Here is a 23,666-nt window from a genome sequence, read left to right on the forward strand (position 1 = left end):
TCAAATGAAATTTTCCACTGAAGTCAGTTGAGGAAGAACAATGAGTTGGTTTAAACATATATTTTGAAGTGGAACATTTTTGGATAGTTAGCAAAACAGACAAAACATTAATTTCAAGAAGTAATTGTATTTTTCCAGGTGCAATTATTGTATATTGAGAAATTTTTTTTAACACAAATGATGGCAGACGCCCAAAAAGGTAAATTTCTTAATGGACACTAAGATTCTGTGGTCTTGATTTTTTGTAATTCTAATTGCAAGCAGCTCTTGTTCACATTGTATCTTGTGACGCATTGTATCTCTATCTCACTAATATTACTACTTAACCCTTCTGTTTCACCAATGATCTGACAGTACGGTACTTGGTTAACTTTTGATGGCATTTTTGGGCATCTAAAAATAGAATGAGACAGGGTCATATGACCCTATGATCTAAATAGAAAAGCCTCAGTGTAGAGTAATTCCAGTGTTATGTCCTAGCAGGAAAGGTTTGTTTGGTTTTGTTTGTGACAGTGTAGCATTTAAATAAGTATGCATTTAAGTTTTAGGACATGTTTTTAAAAAATCACTTAATAGTTTTATAGGGAAAAGTGGTGGTCTTTAAGTTGAAAAAGTGATCGCGAATAGGAAATAATGCCTCCGCTATCATAGCTTGTTCAACTGGCAGGGCAACAGTTTTCAATTTTAAACGTAAGCTTTAGTCAATATTACGTAAGACCAGAGATGAATATTCATTTCATTCTCTCCACCTTTTTGCTGCTTTTTAATCTTGTCTTTTTTTTTTGGCAATCTTTTACAGTGGAGCTTCAAAACTTTACTATTGCATTATCATATTGATAAGATCAGTAGTTTCTATTTTTACTCTCTTGGGGTATGTCTACACTACGGAATAAGGTCGAATTTATAGAAGTCGGTTTTTTAGAAATCGGTTTTATATATTCGAGTGTGTGTGTCCCCACAGAAAATGCTCTAAGTGCATTAAGTGCATTAACTCGGCGGAGCGCTTCCACAGTACCGAGGCTAGAGTCGACTTCCGGAGCGTTGCACTGTGGGTAGCTATCCCACAGTTCCCGCAGTCTCCGCTGCCCATTGGAATTCTGGGTTGAGATCCCAATGCCTGATGGGGCTAAAACATTGTCGCGGGTGGTTCTGGGGACATATCGTCAGGCCCCCCGTTCCCTCCCTCCCTCCGTGAAAGCAAGGGCAGACAATCGTTTCGCGCCTTTTTTCCTGAGTTACCTGTGCAGACGCCATACCACGGCAAGCATGGAGCCCGCTCAGGTAACCGTCACCCTATGTCTCCTGGGTGCTGGCAGACGCGGTACGGCTTTGCTGCACAGTAGCAGCAACCCATTGCCTTCTGGCAGCAGACGGTGCAATACTATTGGTAGTCGTCCTCGTCGTGTCCGAGGTGCTCCTGGCCACGTCGGCTGGGAGCGCCTGGGCAGACATGGGCGCAGGGACTAAATTTGGAGTGACTTGACCAGGTCATTCTCTTTAGTCCTGCAGTCAGTCCTATTGAACCGTCTTATGGTGAGCGGGCAGGCGATACGGACTGCTAGCAGTCGTACTGTACCATCTTCTGCCAGGCAGGCAAGAGATGAGGATGGCTAGCAGTCGTACTGTACCATCTTCTGCCGAGCAGCCATGAGATGTGGATGGCATGCAGTCCTTCTGCACCGTCTGCTGCCAGCCAAAGATGTAAAAGATAGATGGAGTGGGTCAAAACAAGAAATAGACCAGATTTGTTTTGTACTCATTTGCCTCCTCCCCTGTATAGGGGACTCATTCCTCTAGGTCACACTGCAGTCACTCACAGAGAAGATGCAGCGAGGTAAATTTAGCCATGTATCAATCAGAAGCCAGGCTAACCTCCTTGTTCCAGTAAGAACGATAACTTAGGTGCACCATTTCTTATTGGAACCCTCCGTGAAGTCCTGCCTGAAATACTCCTTGATGTAAAGACACCCCCTTTGTTGATTTTAGCTCCCTGAAGCCAACCCTGTAAGCCGTGTCGTCAGTCGCCCCTCCCTCCGTCAGAGCAATGGCAGACAATCGTTCCGCGCCTTTTTTCTGTGCGGACGCCATACCAAGGCAAGCATGGAGGCCGCTCAGCTCACTTTGGCAATTAGGAGCACATTAAACACCACACGCATTATCCAGCAGTATATGCAGCACCAGAACCTGGCAAAGCGATACCGGGCGAGGAGGCGACGTCAGAGCGGTCACGTGAGTGATCAGGACATGGACACAGATTTCTCTGAAAGTATGGGCCCTGCCAATGCATGCATCATGGTGCTAATGGGGCAGGTTCATGCTGTGGAACGCCGATTCTGGGCTCGGGAAACAAGCACAGACTGGTGGGACCGCATAGTGTTGCAGGTCTGGGACGATTCCCAGTGGCTGCGAAACTTTCGCATGCGTAAGGGCACTTTCATGGAACTTTGTGACTTTCTTTCCCTTGCCCTGAGGCGCATGAATACCAAGATGAGAGCAGCCCTCACAGTTGAGAAGCGAGTGGCGATAGCCCTGTGGAAGCTTGCAACTCCAGACAGCTACCGGTCAGTTGGGAATCAATTTGGAGTGGGCAAATCTACTGTGGGGGCTGCTGTGATGCAAGTAGCCCACGCAATCAAAGATCTGCTGATATCAAGGGTAGTGACCCTGGGAAATGTGCAGGTCATAGTGGATGGCTTTGCTGCAATGGGATTCCCTAACTGTGGTGGGGCTATAGACGGAACCCATATCCCTATCTTGGCACCGGAGCACCAAGCCGCCGAGTACATAAACCACAAGGGATACTTTTCGATAGTGCTGCAAGCTCTGGTGGATCACAAGGGACGTTTCACCAACATCAACGTGGGATGGCCGGGAAAGGTGCATGATGCTCGCATCTTCAGGAACTCTGGTCTGTTTCAAAAGCTGCAGGAAGGGACTTTATTCCCAGACCAGAAAATAACTGTTGGGGATGTTGAAATGCATATATGTATCCTTGGGGACCCAGCCTACCCCTTAATGCCATGGCTCATGAAGCCGTACACAGGCAGCCTGGACAGTAGTCAGGGGCTGTTCAACTACAGGCTGAGCAAGTGCAGAATGGTGGTAGCATGTGCATTTGGACGTTTAAAGGCGCGCTGGCGCAGTTAACTGACTCGCTTAGACCTCAGCGAAACCAATATTCCCACTGTTATTACTGCTTGCTGTGTGCTCCACAATATCTGTGAGAGTAAGGGGGAGACGTTTATGGCGGGGTGGGAGGTTGAGGCAAATCGCCTGGCTGCTGGTTATGCGCAGCCAGACACCAGGGCGGTTAGAAGAGCACAGGAGGGCGCGGTACACATCAGAGAAGCTTTGAAAACCAGTTTCATGACTGGCCAGGCTACGGTGTGAAAGTTCTGTTTGTTTCTCCTTGATGAAACCCCCCGCCCCTTGGTTCACTCTACTTCCCTGTAAGCTAACCACCCGCCCCTCCTCCCTTCAATCACCGCTTGCAGAGGCAATAAAGTCATTGTTGCTTCACATTCATGCATTCTTTATTCATTCATCACACAAATAGGGGGATGACTACCAAGGTAGCCCAGGAGGGGTGGTGGAGGAGGGAAGGAAAATGCCACACAGCACTTTAAACACAGCACTTTAAAAGTTTACAACTTTAAAATTTATTGAATGACAGCCTTCTTTTTTTTTTTGGGCAATCCTCTGTGGTGGAGTGGCTGGTTGGCCGGAGGCCCCCCCACCGCGTTCTTGGGCGTCTGGGTGTGGAGGCTATGGAACTTGGGGAGGAGGGCGGTTGGTTACAGAGGGGCTGCAGTGGCAGTCTGTGCTCCAGCTGCCTTTGCTGCAGCTCAACCATACACTGGAGCACACTGGTTTGGTCCTGCAGCAGCCTCAGCATTGAATCCTGCCTCCTCTCATCACGCTGCCGCCACTTTTGAGCTTCAGCCCTGTCTTCAGCCCACCACTTACTCTCTTCAGCCCGCCACCTCTCCTCCCGGTCATTTTGTGCTTTCCTGCACTCTGACATTATTTGCCTCCACGCATTCGTCTGTGCTCTGTCACTGTGGGAGGACAGCATGAGCTCGGAGAACATTTCATCGCGAGTGCGTTTTTTTTTTCTTTCTAAGCTTCACTAGCCTCTGGGAAGGAGAAGATCCTGTGATCATTGAAACACATGCAGCTGGTGGAGAAAAAAAAAGGGACAGCGGTATTTAAAAAGACACATTTTATAAAACAGTGGCTACACTCTTTCAGGGTAAACCTTGCTGTTAACATTACATACATAGCACATGTGCTTTCGTTACAAGGTCGCATTTTGCCTCCTCCCACCGCGTGACTACCCCCTCAACCTTCCCCCCTCCCTGTGGCTAACAGCGGGGAACATTTCTGTTTAGCCACAGGCAAACAGCCCAGCAGGAACGGGCTCCTCTGAGTGTCCCCTGAAGAAAAGCACTCTATTTCAACCAGGTGACCATGAATTATATCTCACTCTCCTGAGGATAACACAGAGAGATAAAGAACGGATGTTGTTTGAATGCCAGCAAACATACACTGCAATGCTTTGTTCTACAATGATTCCCGAGTACGTGTTACTGGCCTGGAGTGGTAAAGTGTCCTACCATGAAGGACGCAATAAGGCTGCCCTCCCCAGAAACCTTTTGCAAAGGCTTTAGGACTACATCTAGGAGAACCGCAAATGCCAGGGCAAAGTAATCCTTTCACATGCTTGCTTTTAAACCATGTATAGTATTTTAAAAGGTACACTCACCAGAGGTCCCTTCTCCACCTGCTGGGTCCAGGAGGCAGCCTTGGGTGGGTTCGGGGGGTACTGGCTCCAGGTCTAGGGTGAGAAACAGTTCCTGGCTGTCGGGAAAACCGGTTTCTCCGCTTGCTTGCTGTGAGCTATCTACAGCCTCCTCCTCATCATCATCTTCTTCGTCCCCAAAACCTGCTTCCGTATTGCCTCCATCTCCATTGAAGGAGTCAAACAACACGGCTGGGGTAGTGGTGGCTGAACCCCCTAAAATGGCATGCAGCTCATCATAGAAGCGGCATGTTTGGGGCTCTGACCCAGAGCGGCTGTTCGCCTCTCTGGTTTTCTGGTAGGCTTGCCTCAGCTCCTTCAGTTTCACGCGGCACTGCTTCGGGTCCCTGTTATGGCCTCTGTTCTTCATGCCCTGGGAGATTTTGACAAAGGTTTTGGCATTTCGAAAACTGGAACGGAGTTCTGATAGCACGGATTCCTCTCCCCAAACAGCGATCAGATCCCGTACCTCCCGTTCGGTCCATGCTGGAGCTCTTTGACTCCATCATGGTCACCTGTGCTGATGAGCTCTGCATGGTCACCTGCAGCTTGCCACGCTGGCCAAACAGGAAATGAGATTCAAAAGTTCGCGGTTCTTTTCCTGTCTACCTGGCCAGTGCATCTGAGTTGAGAGTGCTGTCCAGAGCGGTCAGAATGGAGCACTCTGGGATAGCTCCCGGAGGCCAATACCATCGAATTGTGTCCACAGTACCCCAAATTCGAGCCGGCAACGTCGATTTAAGCGCTAATCCACTTGTCAGGGGTGGAGTAAGGAAATCAATTTTAAGAGCCCTTTAAGTCGAAATAAAGGGCTTCATTGTGTGGACGGGTGCAGGTTTAAATCGATTTAACGCTGCTAAATTCGACCTAAAGTCCTAGTGTAGACCAGGGCTTGGTAAGTCAGTGAAGAGACATAGCTGCATCTTTTGTGAGTGGGAGCAATTGGGAACAGTCTGTCCTAAAATCCCTGCATTGAATTGCTGCACTGAAGATTTGCATTCTCTTGTTGGGCTATGTTTCTAATTCTGCATTTAGTCTTTGCCTGGAGTATGATCATAAACAGGAAAAAAACTGAAACATCTTTAGAACTGCTTAAAAGGATACAAATCTCTCAGCAGACTTAATTTTCTTTCCTCCCTTCTCAAGAGGAAAATGTCTGATTCCTGAACTCTGATGGCTTTCTCCAGTTATTTTTAGTGTCTTTTGACACTTTTTTAAATCATTGTATGTTGTTTTGAGACATGAAAATACATGGGCTAATAGTGGGTTTAATAGTCAAGAGTAATGATAACTTAACATAAACTCTGATCTGATTATTCTTTGTTACGCAACCCCAGGCAGGAGTTATTCATACTTTCCATTGCTTGCAACAGCAGCTGTTTCACGTATCTCCCTGGAGCAATCACTATTTCCATTAGGACAGATCTGTTTGCTATCAGACTGCAGTGACATGGCTGAAGTGCCAAGAAGCCTAAGAACAGGAAATATTGCAAGAGACTTCCCTTTTCAGCATGCTTCAGAAAATGGGAGAATGATATTGCTAGTTGTTGTTTTATATTTGAACTCATTCTCACTTTAAAAAAAAAAAATCTTCCAAACCAATATTCCACAAGCACATTTTTATTTTTTGTGCTGACAGATATTTTTGCTAGCTTTATATATAAAAAATCAAATGTAATCTTTCCTTTCTCTGCCCCCTGAAAAAAAGCTGATATAAGCAAGTAGGCAACATGGTTTGTAGGCTTGCAGCATTCTGCAGTGTCACCTGTGATCCAGAGTCATAAAGAAACCTCAGAATTACCACTCCAGGAAAGGAGGAGACCAAGCCTAGCGTGGAAGCTGGTCTTCTAAAGAAGTTGGGTACTGCTTGCATTGAGCGCTTAATGATTGTGCTATATGTATAAATAATGGAAATGGAGCCCTTCATAACAGATGACATTATACAGTATACCAGGCATTGTCCGTTTCCTCCTCCCTCTTCAGATATTAAGAAATCAGGTTAGTAAACTTTCATTAGAAAATCTCATAATGACAGGATTTTATTTATGGCAAAGGTGAGTTCCTGTTCTTCACATTTAGGCTTATTTTGACAACTCATTTTCCCCTCTGTGAATAAGATTGGTCTGGTCCCATGTTCAATCAGTCGCCAGGATAGGACTTGGGTTTACACTCTCTGGCAGCTCAGTTCAGTTCCGCCTACTTTAGACTTCTACCAAGGAGGAAGTGCGGTGTTGGCACAGGTGTATTAGGAAGTTCCCCCCTCAATTTTCAGCATATTTTACTTGTGGGTTTTTTTGTTTTGAAGTTGAAGCCAAGCTTGCATTCTAGAAGGGATTTTTGCCTTTAAGAAGGAGTTTCCCTTCCATATAGACAGCAGTAGTCTCTCATAGAGGCGCCCAGATTGATGGCCAAACAAATGAAAGAAAATAATAGAAACTGTGCCTTCTTTCTGCCACCCTTCATCTCTGTACAGAAAAAAGACAAATCGTGTGTCAAAGTCTGCAGGATGGAAAATTCTTTAGTGTCCCAAATCCCAAACTTGACCTAGTGCAGCATTTGTTAATGAGAAAATCTTTCTTTTAGGAGTTCACAGAACCCATTGAAGTTCACCAGTAAGGTTCAGATACATATGGTAGCCATATGACATTTGTAGCTAAAATAATGGAAAGCAGGTATCCAGGTTAATAGTTTATGGAAGATTCCAGATACACTAAATACTCCTGGGGGAATTCTGTGCCACTGCGCAATGCAGAATTTTGCAGAAATTAACGTTCACAGAATTCCCTTTCCCGCACAGAAATGGGTTGCAGTAGTGCTGGCTGTTAGACTCAGCACAGCCCAGCTCACGCATAGAAGACGCTACTGGGGAAAGGGGAAGAAGCTGGAAGGTTTCTGGTAGCTGCAGTTCCCTGCACGCCCTGAGGGAAGGAGATGGCAGTGCTCAGGAAACTCCAAACAGACTCGAGATCCAGCATCAGGCTGCTCTCTCTCTCTCTCTCTCTCTCTCTCTCTCTCTCTCTCTCTGGAGCCCTGGGCTCTGAGTAGTGAAGGGAGCATGGCTGGGCTCTGGGGGCAGGGAAAGGGGGTTGGGTATCTGGGCCAGGGGAAGCCCGCAGCTGGGCTCTGTGGGGAAGGGGTTGGGTGACTGGGCTGGGAAGGGGCCCACGGCTGGGCTCGGGGGAAGGGTATCTGTGCTGGGGAGGGAGGGCATGCAGCTGGGCTCTGGGGAGGAAGGGGGCAGAGAAGTAGGAACTTGGTTGTCATAGGGGTTTCTTTAACTCTCTACTCCTGGGGGAATTTTTGTGTGTGTCTGTATTGTTAGACGTATTTACTGATGGGTATTTTGAAATTTCTAAAATAATTGAAACTGGCATGATTATGTAGTGTTGCTTTGACAAATTTGCAGAATTTTAAAATATTGTGTGCAGAATTTTTAATTTTTGGCACAGAATGTCCCTGGAAGTAACTCAAAGCTCTTTGGGAGCTTTTTGAGAAGGCAATTGAAGGAGTAAGCTCAAAGAAGAAACAACAGAACCTCCAAAAGATGTCTCTGCACTTCCTCCAAGTCTACTAGTATGCAGGACAGACAGGAAGAAGCAACCGCAATAGCTGTGGCTCGCTTATAGCCCCCATGACCCTAATATTAGAAGCTGGTCATGCTGGCTTCTCATATTCAAATGCCTTTGTTCATCAAGTGGATATATTACCTCAGGGCTTACATACATCTGCAATTTTGTGATTCATATGTGTGCTTTGGACACAGTGTAAAATCTAATTCTCGTCAAGTTTATAACTAGAGCTGCATAAATTGTTTTTTTTTCATTTTGGTTAACAAATCAAAAAATCTGAAAAGTTCAGTTTGGTTCCAAAAATGCTTAGTTTGTCGGCATATCAGAAAAGTCTGTTTCAGCTCCTACAGACTGTTTCATTGTGGTTGTTTTTAAAGGACCAGCTTCTGAAAACTGTATGTTACTCCTGAGGACATTCTGCTCCAAAAATTTAAAAATTCTGTACACAATATTTTAAAATTCTGCAAGTTTTATTTGTCAATAAATGCAGAGGCTTCACATGGCAGTGGAGAGCATAGGTCACTGGCTGCACGAAGGTGGGAGATCACCCTGCCGCCCCCACTCCTGGGACACGAACTCAGTGGTGAGGTTGCACCCGACCTTGACAACAGTACAAGGCCTGGGTCTGCCCCAGAAACACCCTGGGGCCCTGCTCCTCTGTGTCAGGAGCACCAAGGGTGGGGCAGGCAGGCTCAACCAGGCAGGATCCAAGTGTGGGGGAATCCAGATGTGGGGTGAAAGGATTCTGTGTGGGACAATCTGGGTGCAGACAGCTCGGTGTGGGGGGAGCTGGATGCACAGAGGCTCGTTGATGGGGTTCCAGGTGCAGGGGCAATGGGACTCTGCAGAGGCTTCCAGGTGAAGGTGGTTGGGGCTCAGCAGAGGGGTCTGGGTACTGGGGGAGTGGGGCTGGGTGGGGGTCTGGGTGCAGCTAAGTGGGGGTCAGTGGCGTGGGGGTCTGGATGTCGGGGCTCAGGGTGGTGCAGGGGAGTGGGGCTTGTCAGAGTTAGGGTTTGAGTGCAGGGAGCTCAGTGGGAGGTTGTCTGGAGACAGGGGGTCGGGGTGCAGGGGGCTCCAGATGCAGGGTATGAGGTTCAGGGAGGTATGGAGTGGCACAGAATTCCCCCGAGAGTAGTAGGTTCTAAACAGGACTTGGATAAAACTTTAAATTTCATGGAGACTACTAACACTCTGTTAAGGCTTTCCTTAGTAGAGAAGACTTAAAGACCAGAACAAGCAAAGATTTCAGCTTGATAAGACCTATTGCTTAATGTTTTACTACAACTCTAGGTTTCCATTATGAAAGCGCAGAAAACCAAGAATAAGCTGAAGGGGGAAGGGTGTCTAGTGGACACAACATAGTGCAAAGAATTAGGCTTTATTCACATCCCTGCAGCTGACTGTTACCTTGAGCAAGACAAAGTAGGTGAGGTAGGTTACCTTGAGCAAGTCACTATTGGCTGTGTATTCTGATTTTGGTGACCTTCAGTAACAAAAGACAAAACCACCAGCGAGGATTTTAGGTGCTAAATCAAACACTTTTTCCCCACTCACGTTCACATGTACCCTTCCTTCTGTGTGCGACGATGAAGAATTAGAATTTTAGTATAAAAGGAAATATAGTTGATGGATTTATAGAAAACACTATGAATTACCTTAAATAGCACAAAGCAAACTAAACAGAGCTCAATGAACTGGTCACATATAGGCTTGGGGTGAGGGAATAAAAAAGTAATCCCAAAAAAGCTAGACTTCATTGTATATTAAAATGATATGTAAGCGAGAGTGGGATCTGGCCAAATTAATGTCCAGCACAATCCTGCACCAGTTGCAGCTTAACACCTGATAAGAGAAACTGTCAAAGGTGTTTTACTGCCCCACCCCCCAAAAAATCAAAAATAGACGCCCAGTTTTGCAGCTTCCTGATACAGGCATAACTGTATCCCTTGTATAACTGTAACCAAGTTGATTTATTTTTAGCATAATTATCAGTTACTGAGTAGCAAAATAGTTAACTATTAAGAAAGAGCCAACTGTCTAAGAAGCTTTTCTTGTGAGTTCTCCAGATCACTGTCTGTTACGGGGTGGGGGCGGAATACTACCATTGGTCTTCCTTTTCTTTTTCTTCTCCCCTCCCTATCTTTCTACATGTTCCATTAACACTCGTCATTCTTTTAACATGTTTCTGTATTAATGTTGATTCAGATTATTATACTGTTGCCTTTCTGATCTAATTTTATGTCTAGATGCACAAGAAGCTGGTCACTTTTTCCGGTTAAATTTGCTCTCCAGATGGGTGAGGGGAGTAGGCCCTCTGTATTCAACTCTTTGGTTATTTTAATCACTGTACATATGCTGTATATATAGTGGTAGTCTTTCCTTTGAACAAGATGTTTTCATTGCAGTAATTTAATAAAACTCCTCTGAGAAATACACTAGAGTGACATTAATAGTAGACAAACTACAGATAACTTTGAGTAGTAATCTGAAGGAAGTTTCATATTTTTCCTTCTTAACCTGAGAAAATGTTTCATGATTATAGCTGCCATTAAAAGGATTTTTATGGCTATGAAATGGACGAAAAAATTGTATATCAATCAGAAGTTGAAACTGAAATATCCCAAAACTTGGGAAATTAAATCAGTGTTAATGTATGTTTGATCTGTCATAGTTGCACTATTTTCTTTTTGTTTTTAAGGCACATTTAGACAACTTTACAGAATTGACAAAAATAGCCAGTCTTACTTTTGTAGCATCATTTGTATTCATATATCACTAAAAATCAAACTCAAGTTCTCTGTTTTCATTACTTCTGTATGCAAGTAGAGAGATAACTGGACCTTTGTGTAACTTGGCTCGTCTGAATACAGTCAGCGGAAGTGGTCATTTGAGAGACATAGGGTTAGATGATGTACTGTTTAGCATTTAATTGACTTCAAATTATTCTAAAGACTTATGTCAGGCAAGGTTTTCCAACATAGTGTGGAAACTATTCTTGGGAATAGCCAAAATACATGTAATTAGTTTGTTCTTCTTTCATTAGGTAGACACACTCTCTGGTCAGAGTTGCAACATGTATCAAGAGAAGAATAAACAAAAGACATAATAGAATAAAAAAAAGTTTACTGAATAATTTCTGTAGACCTTTCATTAGTATTCCTAGATAACAAAATTTGACCAGGACAGATAAAGTTGGAATATTTTAATAAATATTGTAAAACACACTGTGTGTGTGTGTGTGTGTGTGTGTAAATAAATATAAAAAAATAAAATTAACATATACACACCTTTTTGAAAGACCAAGCTGAGGCCCATCTTCAAAAAAATTAGGTGTTTTGAAATGTGAAAAACCTCCTCTTCCCTTTCCTTTCCTCTGTCTCCCAAGATGGCCACATAACAGTGTTTAGCCCACTGTGCCATCTTCAGTCTATGCATTATGCCTTTCCAGGACAGTGGGTAAACATCCTCCCCATAAAAAGACAAAAAGCAGGGAAATGTAGAAGGAAGAGAACCTGAAACATAAGCCCCTATATCAGAGACCTGGTATGCGGCCGAACCGGCTCACAAAATCGGGCAAGAACAGAGCTGATCTTGCAAAAATACACATTCCTAAAAAGTGCTAGTCACAAAGTACTCATGCAAACCCATCCCGATATCAAGTGGTACCAGAATATCCCAATATCAAGGATGGTACAAAAACATTCCCCAAGGATAACAGGAACACACTGACCCCTCCTAAAAGATAAAGTCAGGATAACAGTACGTAATAAATATGTTTTAATCGAACCAACATGTATAAGGTGATGGATAATAACTAGCCATGTCAGAGAGCAGTAACTAACTATGTCAGAGGGACAGTACTAACTTGTTTATAGCGGGGTATAAAGTTGTATCTCAAAGGGAGTATCTTTGTCTGGCCTAGGGAGGAACAGAAAATCCCGCTGTTCACTGAGCTGGTCCATTGTTATGGGCATACATGAATTAGTGGTCCGGTAAAGTCTGTGGGGTACTAGTACCATGCTTCGTCAACAATAAACCTGACTGGGTGCCTTCGTCCCTTAACTAATCTTGTGGTCATTGGGCGGTTCACTCGAGGTCTGCTGTGCCAACTGTCTGCACAGGGCTGGGGCAGCACATAAAGGAAACACACACACACACACACAGCACAACATCTAACCACAACCTGCTTGTCCATCACTTTCCAAAAAAAAAATTCTCCACTGTAAGCGACCACACATGACATTTCATGTTGAAAGAAGTATTTGAAGTTTTAAGAGTTTTATATGTGTGATTAAGGCCTGTAACTGAAACTCTCCATTAAAGAGCACATAGAACAAACTAATTAAGACTTGGTCCTTCAGGGAGTGCAGTGGGTTTACATGCACAAGTCTTTGCAGGATTGGAGTCTAAGTAGATAGGCTAGATTGATCCCTACTGGTACACCTTCTATGCCAGCAAAGGCTGCTTTGCTTAGAGGGAAAAGGGACATTCAGTGCCAGAGGAAGGAAGGTATTGTTTCTACTGCCAGTGCTGCCCTCCCTTGAGAGTTCCACCAGTAAGGGCATCTTAAGTATGTCAGGGATGCCATGGACGTGAATTAGTGCTTCCTCTTATGTGGCAAAACCTCACTAGTGACCACTCCCACCGAAGGGTACCCCAACAGAGAGCAGCTTGCAGGAGCTGTCCTCTATGTCCTTGTGTGGATATCTACCTTTGAGGACTGTGTAAGGATCTGCACTGTCAGAAGCATTCAAGGAAATTCAGACACGCACTCAGATGTGTCAATTCTGATGTGAAACCCTTTTTTTAATACCTAATTTTACCATACCTATTTGGACACTGAAGAATGTCATGTCTTTTAGCTAAGTAAGTAATAAAGACATTTGAAGTAAGTGAATTTCATGTCCTGGTCCAAGGTAAACAAGTAAAATTAAATGTCTCTCTAACTGTTACTGTTAATAGAGTATCTGAATGAATTTAGATGTGCACTAGGAACTTATGTACAGATGTACTCCTGAAAAATAGGTGTTGACATTATCCACTTTCATAATGCTCACTTTTTTAACTTGATGTTTGAAATGTTGATGTTGCACTTGATGTTGCATTTTTAACGTTTATTTATTATTTTGGAATTATCTCAGATTTTTTGCAATAATGTGATTAAATCATACTTACTTTTAGCCACACTTACTTCTGAAACAGTTCAATTCTCTGTCAAAAAGAGCATGTCAGAAGCATTTTTTTTGCTATTAATATACATTATCAGGTCCATATTGAGAATCCTGCTTTTAAGTGGCTTTTAACTATGCACAGTATAATCTTAGAATTTTCTTGTTTGAAATTCCCTGGTCAATCCCTGATTGGTGTCCAAGCAGCACTTTGTCTAGACAAATTATATGCCAATTTGGAGGTGTATTAAATATTTTGAAAAAATTTTTGTCGTGATGAGAATTTGTTTCTGAGCATTTTTTTAGGCCCTTAACTGCTCTTCCACCTGTCAAGTTGTAATAGTCCTAAACAACAATGGATAAAATCCTGCCTTAGCCATAAGAACCCCCTACCTCTGTGATATTGGATGTAAGCAGAAACAGGGAGTCACAACCCTCTCTGGGTGGACATCAGTCTGTTGAGTTGTCCCAACCTGCTCCTAAACCAACTATGTCTTGGCAGAATCAAGGTCACTGTTCCTTCTGTTGGGTCTCTAAGGCACATTCCAGGTGCAGGTCTCATGTTTGTACCTCTTCCTGGGCATGTGGAGTTTTTCAGCCTGGTGTCTCAGCCCCTCTGAATTTACACAAGCTCCCTCAGAGTTTCACCTTGCTGTAGGTGCTTTGAATTTCTCTGTTAATTGCTTCATCGACAGCATGGCAGATGGGCTTAGGAAAGGATTCCTGCTATGAGACTGAGGTTTGGGTCAGCATTCATAGGCTAGGCTGACTCTCCTGCTTTCTCTCTCCTTAATCTGATCTTCCACTGTGTGTTGATGGACTGGTGCCAAGACCAGAGAAGCAGTCGTCTTTTAAAATTCTGTCCTTGTTTCCTATGGGTATGTCTATGCTGCAGCTGGGAGTGAGCCTCCCAGCCTGAGTAGCAGACTTGCTCTAGTGTGGCACAAACAAATATACTAAAAATAGCAAATTGGATGTTCCAGCTCAGGCTTTGAAGCTAAGGGGATCAGGTATGTTTGAGATCCTGAGTTGGGATGTCCACACTGTTATTTTTAGTGCACTAGTGTTAGCCCTGCTAGAATGAGTCTGTCTATATAGGTAGGAAGATTTTGTTCCAGCTTCAGTGTAAGTGTACCATGTGCTTCAGATGGAGGAATCCCAAGCTCCAGCATTGTCACTGCTCCCTTCCAGCTCCCTTAGAAGTTATTCAAAGTCTGTTTTCCTGGGATAGAAAATCCATTGTTCCAGTAGGGAAGAGTCATTAAATATTGATGTTTCTGTTAGCCTTCTCTGAAGAGTCCCCCCCCTCATAATGAGCAATACCATGTCTAGAATAGACTGGCATTGTCATGACCAGGCACTTTTTAGCACAAACTTGATGTCTTAATCAACATGGTTACAATACATAATGAAGGTCACAATAAAGTTTACAATCAAAAGTGGCACTCCTAAAATAAAAATGGAGTTCACAGTGTGACGCCCTACCTCCTCAAACTGTGACACAGATCTAATCACCCAGCTTGTTTTTGAACAGCAGTGTAATGGAAAATTTAACTGGAAAAAAATTGTGAGAAACATAGTTTTGTCTGAGGAAATCATAATGAAATACTGGAAAACCAAATTCACTTTTATAACTTAATTTAGGTGAGAGAAAGCTACAAAACATCTAAATTGCACTGTTTGAGCTCCATATTTTGAGCTGAATTATTGTTTAGAGTTTCAAGAATAATTTTATCCTTAAAGTATTACATACTTCACAACCTTTCATGCGCTTATCTAGGTAGTGTCTTTAAAAAGAAGACAACTTGTAAATCTGCAAGAAGTTTGGTTTTCCATAGCAGAATTTATTCCAGGCAGGTACTTTACTTCATGAAACTGTAAGAATATTTACTAGAATAAATTGTTTAAAAAACAATTCTCAGTTTGCTTTTAGAAAGAAAACAATGTCTTCAGAAGTTGTAGTCAGAAACTAAACAAATTTGTTAGTCTCTAAGGTGCCACAAGTACTCCTTTTCTTTAAACAAAGAATGTGTTCTGCTTTACATAATGTACAGACTTTGTGAAAAAGTTTTCCAGGTAGTCCGGAAAGTAGAATACAACTGTGAATCATTTATGGAAAACACGATGGAATGAATTAGTCAGAAGAGGTATTTGAGTGACCCACCCCAGCTTCTGCGATCAGGAAATACTGTGACTTTCCATGGTTTTATTAAAATCATATGGCATAATAAGAAAAGCTTGCTGGTAAGGTTGCAAGCAGTTACAATCAGACCGCTCTTAACTTTACAAAAATACTCATTTGGAATGAATTTCCATGTTTAATCTCAGCTGAAATGTGAGAGGTTTTTTGTTTGTTTTTGTTTTTTATTGTTGTGGTGGTTGTTTTTGTTTTTTTGTTTAAGAACAAAAAAGGGCCTTTTTGGGTTATGCGAGTGGCCAAATTTAATGGCTGCTCTCTGAAGGAGTGAAAAAAATTTTCTGAACATTACTCCTGGGGGAGTTCTGTGCCACTGCACACACACAATTCATGTGCCACGCAGAATTCTGCCCCCACCCCAAAAGTACATTCTGCTGGAAAGGTGCTATAGTTACTCCTTTCGCCCACCATGGGCCGCTATGGCGCCAGAACAGAAAGCAGCTGCTCCCAAGCGGGAGCAGCCCTAGCTGCGGATAGGGAAGAGAAAGAAGCTGCCTTCCTTACAGCACCCTGGCTGTGGGTCCAAGTCAGCAGGCATGGGATATGGGGGTGACAGACAGCATGGGGCATATGGGGCTGCTAGGGGAATCACAGACTGGGGTTCAGAAGGGCTAGTGTGGGGGGGCTGGATGGGTGGTTGAGTGGGGGTACAAGGACACATGGGGAAAGGGTGCAGGGACACAGGTGATGGGGCAGGGTCACAGGGGAAGGGGATGCAGGGAATCATGGGAATGGGGGAGGAGGGGTGGCTGAGTTGGGTGCAAGGACACATGGGGATGGGGGGTGCAGGGAAACATGGGGACAGGGGCAGATGTGGCTGACAATGAGGGAGGCTAGGAGTCAGCCCTGGTCTGCATGGTGGAGGCTCCCTAGCAATCCCTCCTCGCCCCCAAAAAACCTGTTCCATTCTTCTCCCACCCACACCCAGCAACCCTCCAAGTTCACACCCCGGCTCCTTCCCAGCAATTACTTCCCTCTCCCTCTGCTCCTCCATTACCCCTGACACCTGCAAGCCTTTGCATTGCTTCTGAGGTATGCGTAAAATACATTTCTTTATTGTAGTTTAAATGAACAACAGATTAAGCAAATAATATGACCTTCTTATTTCACTTTTCAGGTTAGCACCACTTCTAATCTACATATTTAACAGAAGAATAGCAATAGAAAACATTACATGTGCAGTGTTTAATGTTGCTGTGGCAGCCTTAGCTTTTCGTATCTTTGCTTTTAACTGTGCTACCCTCTACAACATGCTAATCTTTTTGCACTTAATTATGCATATGTATGATACGATGAAAGGAAAAAATCTTCCAGCTTCTTATAGTAGAACGCTTTCATAACCAATTAAACCAAAATATTCCTTATTTTGGAGTGTTCTGCAGTTCAGGTTTCATAGATTTTTACATCCAGAGACTTTGCCTTCAGACTTCAGAAGATCCATTCAAGGAGGACAGATTTATTTACTTGCTGAGTGCTTACAGCTCAGCTCTTACAGAGTATGCCAGTTGACCTCAAGATAACTGGAAAAAAAGTATTTAAGGTATTGAAGTAGATACCTTTACTCTGTTCTTTAAAAATCAACCAAATATGGCTTTTACTTTTTTTTTTTTTAAAAAAACAGACATTAGGACAAACTCATCCCTAAGATAATTTCTTGATTCATATCAGGATGGATTTGGCTGATCACTTGTGTACGCAGGCCAATACTGTAGACACTTACGTATGTTTCAGCTATATGATATGATACTTGGACAATTATGTTTCAGTCCTGATAGCAATGCTAGAATACATTCTTACTGACCTTTCATCCTTTGAGTTCTAAGCACACCTCATCCTTGGTTCATAAGTGTTTTGTTTCTGATTTTATATTTGTCAAGCCTGACCTTAAAAACCTCTAAGGAAGGAGATTCTACCACCTCCCTAGGTAACGCATTCCAGTGTTTCACCACCCTCTTAATGAAAAAGTTTTTCCTAATATCCAATCTAAACCTCCCCCACTGCAACTTGAGACCATTACTCCTCGTTCTGTCATCTGCTACCATTGAGAACAGTCTAGAGCCATCCTCTTTGGAACCCCCTTTCAGGTAGTTGAAAGCAGTTATCATGTTTCGGAAAGCAGTTTCATCATGAAAGTTGAATTTACAAATGTAGAATTATGTACAAAAATAACTGTATTCAAAACTAAAACACATGTAAAACTGTAATGTAAACTTTAGAGCCTACAAGTGCAATCAGTCCTATTTCTTGTTCAGCCAATCACTCAGACAGACAAGATTGTTTACATTTTCAGGAGATACTGCTGCTTGCTTCTTGTTTACAATGTCACCTGAAAGTGAGAACAGGTATTCGCCGGTGTTGTAAGATATTTACATGCCAGATGTGCTAAAGATTCATATGTCCCTTCATGCTTCAACCACCATTCCAGAGGACATGCGTCCATGCTGATGATGGGTTCTGCTCGATAACTATCTAAACCAGAGCAGACCGACGCATGTTCCTTTTTACATCATCTGAGTCAGATGCCACCAGCAGAAGGTTGTTTTTCTTTTTTGGTGGTTCAGGTTCTGTAGTTTCCACATTGGAGTGTTGCTCTTTTAAGATTCCTGAAAGCATGCTCCCTACCTCGTCCCGATCAGATTTCGGAAGGCACTTCAGATTCTTAAATCTTGGGTTGAGTGCTGTAGCTATCTTTAGAAATCTCACATTGGTACCTTATTTGCGTTTTGTCATCTCTGCAGTGTAAGTGTTCTTAAAATGAACAACATGCTAGGTCATCAACCGAGACTGCTGTAACATGAAATATATGGTAGAATACAGACAAAACACAGAGCAGGATAAATACAGTTCTTCCCCAAGGAGTTCATTCACAAATTTAATTAATGCATTATCTTTAACGAGCCTAATCAGAATGGAAGCATATCCTCTGGAATAGTGGCCAAAGCATGAAGGGGCATACGTATGCCCAGGTTATCTGGCACGTAAATACGTTGCAATGCCAGCTACAAAAGTGCCATGCAAATATCTATTCTCACTTTCAGGGGACGTAAATAAGAAGCGGGCAGTATTATTTTCTGTAAATGTAAACAAACTTGTTTCTCTCAGTGATTGGCTGAACAAGAAGTAAAACTGAGTGGACTTGCAAGCTCTAAAGTTTTACATTGGCTTGTTTTTGAGTGCAGTTATGTAACAAAAACTCCATTTGTAAGTTGTGCTTTCCTGATAGAGATTGCACTACGGTACTTGTATGAGGTGAATTGAAAAATACTATTTGTTTATCATTTTTACAGTGCAAATATTTGTAATAAAAATAATGTAAAGCGAGCACTGTACACTTTGTATTTTGGTTTATAATTGATATCAATATATTTGAAAATGTAGAAGAACAACCAAAATATTTAATAAATTTCAATCAGTATTCCATTTAACAGTGCAATTAAAACTGCGATTAATCATGATTAATTTTTTCAATCGTGCTTAATTTTTTTGAGTTAATAACATGAAGTAATTGTGGTTAATCAACAACCCTAGTTTAAACCAATATTTACCAAAGAGAGGCTTTTGAAATTAAAATCTGGATTTAATGGTAAACGTTTATTGAAATGAAAATGAATTTGTTCTGTGAAATTTAAGAGAGTATGTGTTATGTGAGGTTATGTGGTATGTGAGGGTATGAAATAAAGTTGACTACTGAGAGAGAGTGATTCAGGAAAAAAGCTTTTTAATTTAAATATCTACCAAAAATATCACACTTTTTTTTTTTTTGGCAAATAATAAATATAAAGGAGATTTCTCAAGAATGGGGTTATGATCAATTTTATAACTGCCCCATTAGTCTCTTTTGTTAAAATTGTGGAGATCTTATGATTTGATGTCAGACTCTGTCTTCAGATCACCCTGAATGAAAAGGAGAAACGTAGTTTCAGCTGGCAAGATATATAATATTACAGGAGGAAAAAAAACAGTAACCTGATCATCTCTCATATCTGTTCCCTTTAACTCCCATCCATTCAAACCACAGTCACCCATTGGTACTCTGTTTCCACTCAGTGTGCTGTTTAATATGGTGGTTACTTGTGAAGATCCCGCCATTGGAAGAGGAGTGGAGGAGGAGAAAGAAGCAATAATGTTGCAATTCACTAATTCTGTGACTTTCATATTTACCAAGTAGTGTTAACTTACTGGTTGATACTTGGGGAAACAGCTGTTTATTTTAAATAGTGAGATGCATATCACAGGGATGGTTGCTTCTTATTCAGTTAATTTGCATATTACATTTCAGCTAATGGAAATGCATCTTCATGGACTATACGGTCAAATTGCTGGGCATATATTCTAATTTTTTTCATGATCACTAGTTCACTTAAAAAAAAAAAAGTGTTTCTGTGGTATGTGACTGATATAGTCTACCTCAAGATGATAAACAGCAAAGCCTCTGATTTGAAATTTAGTGATTCATTCAGACCCTGACTTAGGAAAGCATAATTGCTGATTCCATTTTTCAATTTAAACTAATTGCCATCGGTAAGAATTTTTTCAAGAAATGTACCTTGGAAAGAAAGAAAATATTACCGGATTTGTACCTAATTTTTTTTTTTTTTTAATCCTTTGGCATCCTTGTAACAGCAACATATGCCATGTCCCTGTGGATCAATTATTGTTGTTCCATATTATTCTTTTCAATTGCTTGCATCGTGTTCACAAAGGAGAAGTATGTCAACGCACTGGCTTGAGTAGGCATGATCATATGGCTTTTTTGATATTGGCTAACTGAGGGGTTTTGTTCTTTTTTTTTCTTTTGACGGATATGGTTATTTTTAGAGCCCTTAGCACAGTGGGGCCTGACTGTTTTTAGATCTTTGCCCATCCATCCTGCTGGACATTTTGCACTCACATAAAACACTTTTTAGAGATCCTACTGTTATGCTTTAGACCAGCAAGTGATCAAGCCTTTGCTATGGTTGAATATTAGTGGCAGAACTCAATTCTCCCCCCTTCTAAAAGACACAAAAACAAGCAACCTTGTAGCAAATAACTTCCCATTATCAAGTGCCTGAATCTTCACTATTGTATTAGCATCGTTTTAGTGTGTTTCTGGTAAATGATCTACTTCCTGGGATTCCTCCACATACAAGCAACCTCTGCTCCGCCAACTGGGTGCCTTCTTAATCTTTGGTTCCAAGGATCTTTTATGCATAGTTTTTATAATCCCCTTTTCTGAGTGGCAAGACTCAAAGCTGGCACCACTTTTGTGGCTCTTCCTTGGCCAAGGCCTTGTGTCAAGGACCTAGTCCATTTGTCCCTAGAAAGAAGACTTCTTTGTATCTGGTTTTGCATTTTTCTGGCACTAGTCCTTGATTTGTCTGTCAAGATCCTAACCCTAACAGTCTGGCATGTAAGAGTTGTTTCTCTTTCTCCTTTGTTTGGAGTTGACGTGGGGTGGCTGGGGGAGAGAATCTGACAATCACTGCACTCTTTAAATCCAAAATTTTTATGCTTTCTTTTCCTATAGTAGCTGCCATTGACTAAATTTTTTAAAAAACTTTTTAGCCTACAAAATGTATCAGTAGTATTAAAAAAAAATCCCAATGGAATTGACAAAGCTGTTGCAATCAGGTCCTTAGCGGCCTTTGCTTTTGGGGAGGTGTTTGATCATGGGGGTACAATTCAAAAATACACTAGGAGACAACATCTTTTTTTCCATAGCATTTTTATAGTCCTTTTTAGGTTTAAGCCCAAATGGAGGGTGAATCTAGTATACAAGCTCTTAATAATTCTCCCTTCAAACCTATGCAGGGTATTCCTTTGAAGTTCTTAACCCTTAACTCCTTTTTTTTTCTAATGGCAATTGTCTCGACTTGCCTTGACTAGGATTTAGCAGCCCTGGCTTAGACTTTCTTCTATACTTCCTCAGAAGAACAAAGTTGTCATCGGTACTCTTTAGTTTGTTCAGTCCCCACATTTCCATCAGATCCAGAATATCTGTCTTCCCTCTAATAGTTCTCTCCTGGGATTAATTGGTGCCTCCATAACTCAGATATCAGAGTTTGGAATTTTTACACAGATAGAAGGGAATTTTGGTGCTGATGAGTTTGTTCACATATCAGAGTGGATCAGTGATGCTTGAGTGTTTAGAATCAGCCTTATGTAGTGGTGATCAAGACCTACTTTACCGAAAGCACTGCCACTTCCTAAGCTGGGAAGTAAGGCTTCCTAAGGACAGATCTGCTAAGGCACAATGTGTAGTTTTCTAAATACACGTACTAGGAGATATGGAGTTAGTCACTAGAGCTGGTAGAGTTGTACAAAGCATTTGTATAGCTTCTGTTCCCAGAATAATCTTGCTTTAATGTATGTACAGTGATACTTAGACACGATCTGTAGTTACACTGACCTTGTTCACTTGGAATATAGACTTTTTAAAAACCACTTAATTCTACAGTGGATCTAATTAGTTTTGATACCCCACTGCAGTGGTTTCTCTGTTCTAATGCTCACTTACATTTCAGCACAGAAAAATATAAAAGTTGTGTGTCTGTTGAGGAAGTCACTGCTAATACATAAGTTCTGGATATCTTTTCCATTAGAAAATGCAGTTCTATTTGACAATATGAACAAGAATGTAATGTTGAATGCTTGGAAATGTAGGTAATTATGGATTTTCCAGTAAATATAGCATATGAAGAATATTTATTAAAATACCGTTACACACCTACATTAAAATATTTGCTCCATGTAGCTCCATGTGTGTATTTTAAGGAAATACTTTCCATAAAAGGGGAAATACATCATTGAAGAAACTTTTTAATTTATAAAGGTATATGCCACATTAAAAAAAACAGAGTTTAGTAAATGTGTCTAGCTGGTTACGCAAACATTTTCTTCAGTGGAATTTCCAAATTACCACTCTAATATTACCAGTCAGTGAACAGGAATTTAATGTTTAATGCTTGGAAATATAAGTAAGTCATGGATTTTTCCAAGGAAGGAATTAAGCACTGTAGGTATTATTTTCTGTCAGTTGAATGTGTTACAGTTTTCCAACTAATGGTCAGCCAATCTGTAAATAGCCTTTCTATGAAAAAGCACAGCTTTTTATACTCTGTTTGGACACACGAAAACTACATGATCAAGTATAAAAATATATTATGTTTTATTGTAATAATATTTCCTTTAATGAGAACCTATTCAGTATAACAAGTTTAAAAAAAATCTACAGCACTGTTTCCAGGAAGGAAAGAACTTATTTCAGTACATTCAAAAAAGGAAATTAAAGCATTGTCAGAGTGCTTGTTATGATTCTTTTACCCCTCACTGGATTGACTACAAGATAAATAGTTATACAGTAGTTCTGTGCAGAACAAGGACCAAATTCTGCCCTTGGATACATGAGTCCCATTGATATCTATAGCTAAGGCACACTTTGATCTGCAGTCAAAATTTGGACTCCTTGTATCATACACTCCCCAATACACTATTAAAGTAAACGTGATTTATTAAAAACTGTACTTTTGGAGGATTGTTCTTGATGTTTTTTAAAATGTTAGCAGTAGAGGTAGGCAGCATTTTATGGGAATTTTTTTGTCAATCTTGTGACAAACTTTTGAATCTGGGTTTAAAAAAAAGCATTTAGCAATTGGTTAAGCATTTACTAGAGCTAAGTGGTTTTGCAGTTCATGTGCTTTTAATAGAATCCTTTAATCTTTCAGTAAAGGGAGAAAAGAGAGAGATGGGACTTCAGGAGTTATTGATGACACCATAGACAAAACTGCTTCACAATCTACATGGTCTCACATGCATTAAGGAGTGGTAATGAAATAGTATTGCATACCCCTGCAAAAGAGATTATTTGGGGCATAATGAGCAACTGCCCCAAACCACCCTCTACATCCTTTCAGAGAAAAAAAAACAAAACCCCTCCAAAGCAATCCTGT

General features: G+C 41.6%; 1 protein-coding gene and 1 long non-coding RNA gene across 2 annotated transcripts in view; one reads left to right on the top strand and one right to left on the bottom strand.

The window, feature by feature from the left end:
* The window catches only part of RCAN1 (regulator of calcineurin 1), a 76,688-nt gene that overhangs the window by 26,468 nt on the left and 26,554 nt on the right, over positions 1–23,666 (top strand). The window lies entirely within an intron of this gene.
* Positions 3,636–4,928, bottom strand: LOC125644081 (uncharacterized). The gene is made up of 2 exons (XR_012666421.1): positions 4,766–4,928; positions 3,636–4,177 (listed from the first exon to the last, which is right to left on the bottom strand). It is a non-coding gene; the product is annotated as an uncharacterized LOC125644081 (long non-coding RNA).

This window comes from Caretta caretta, chromosome 1, assembly GCF_965140235.1.
Source record: "Caretta caretta isolate rCarCar2 chromosome 1, rCarCar1.hap1, whole genome shotgun sequence".
Lineage (NCBI taxonomy): Eukaryota > Metazoa > Chordata > Testudines > Cheloniidae > Caretta > Caretta caretta.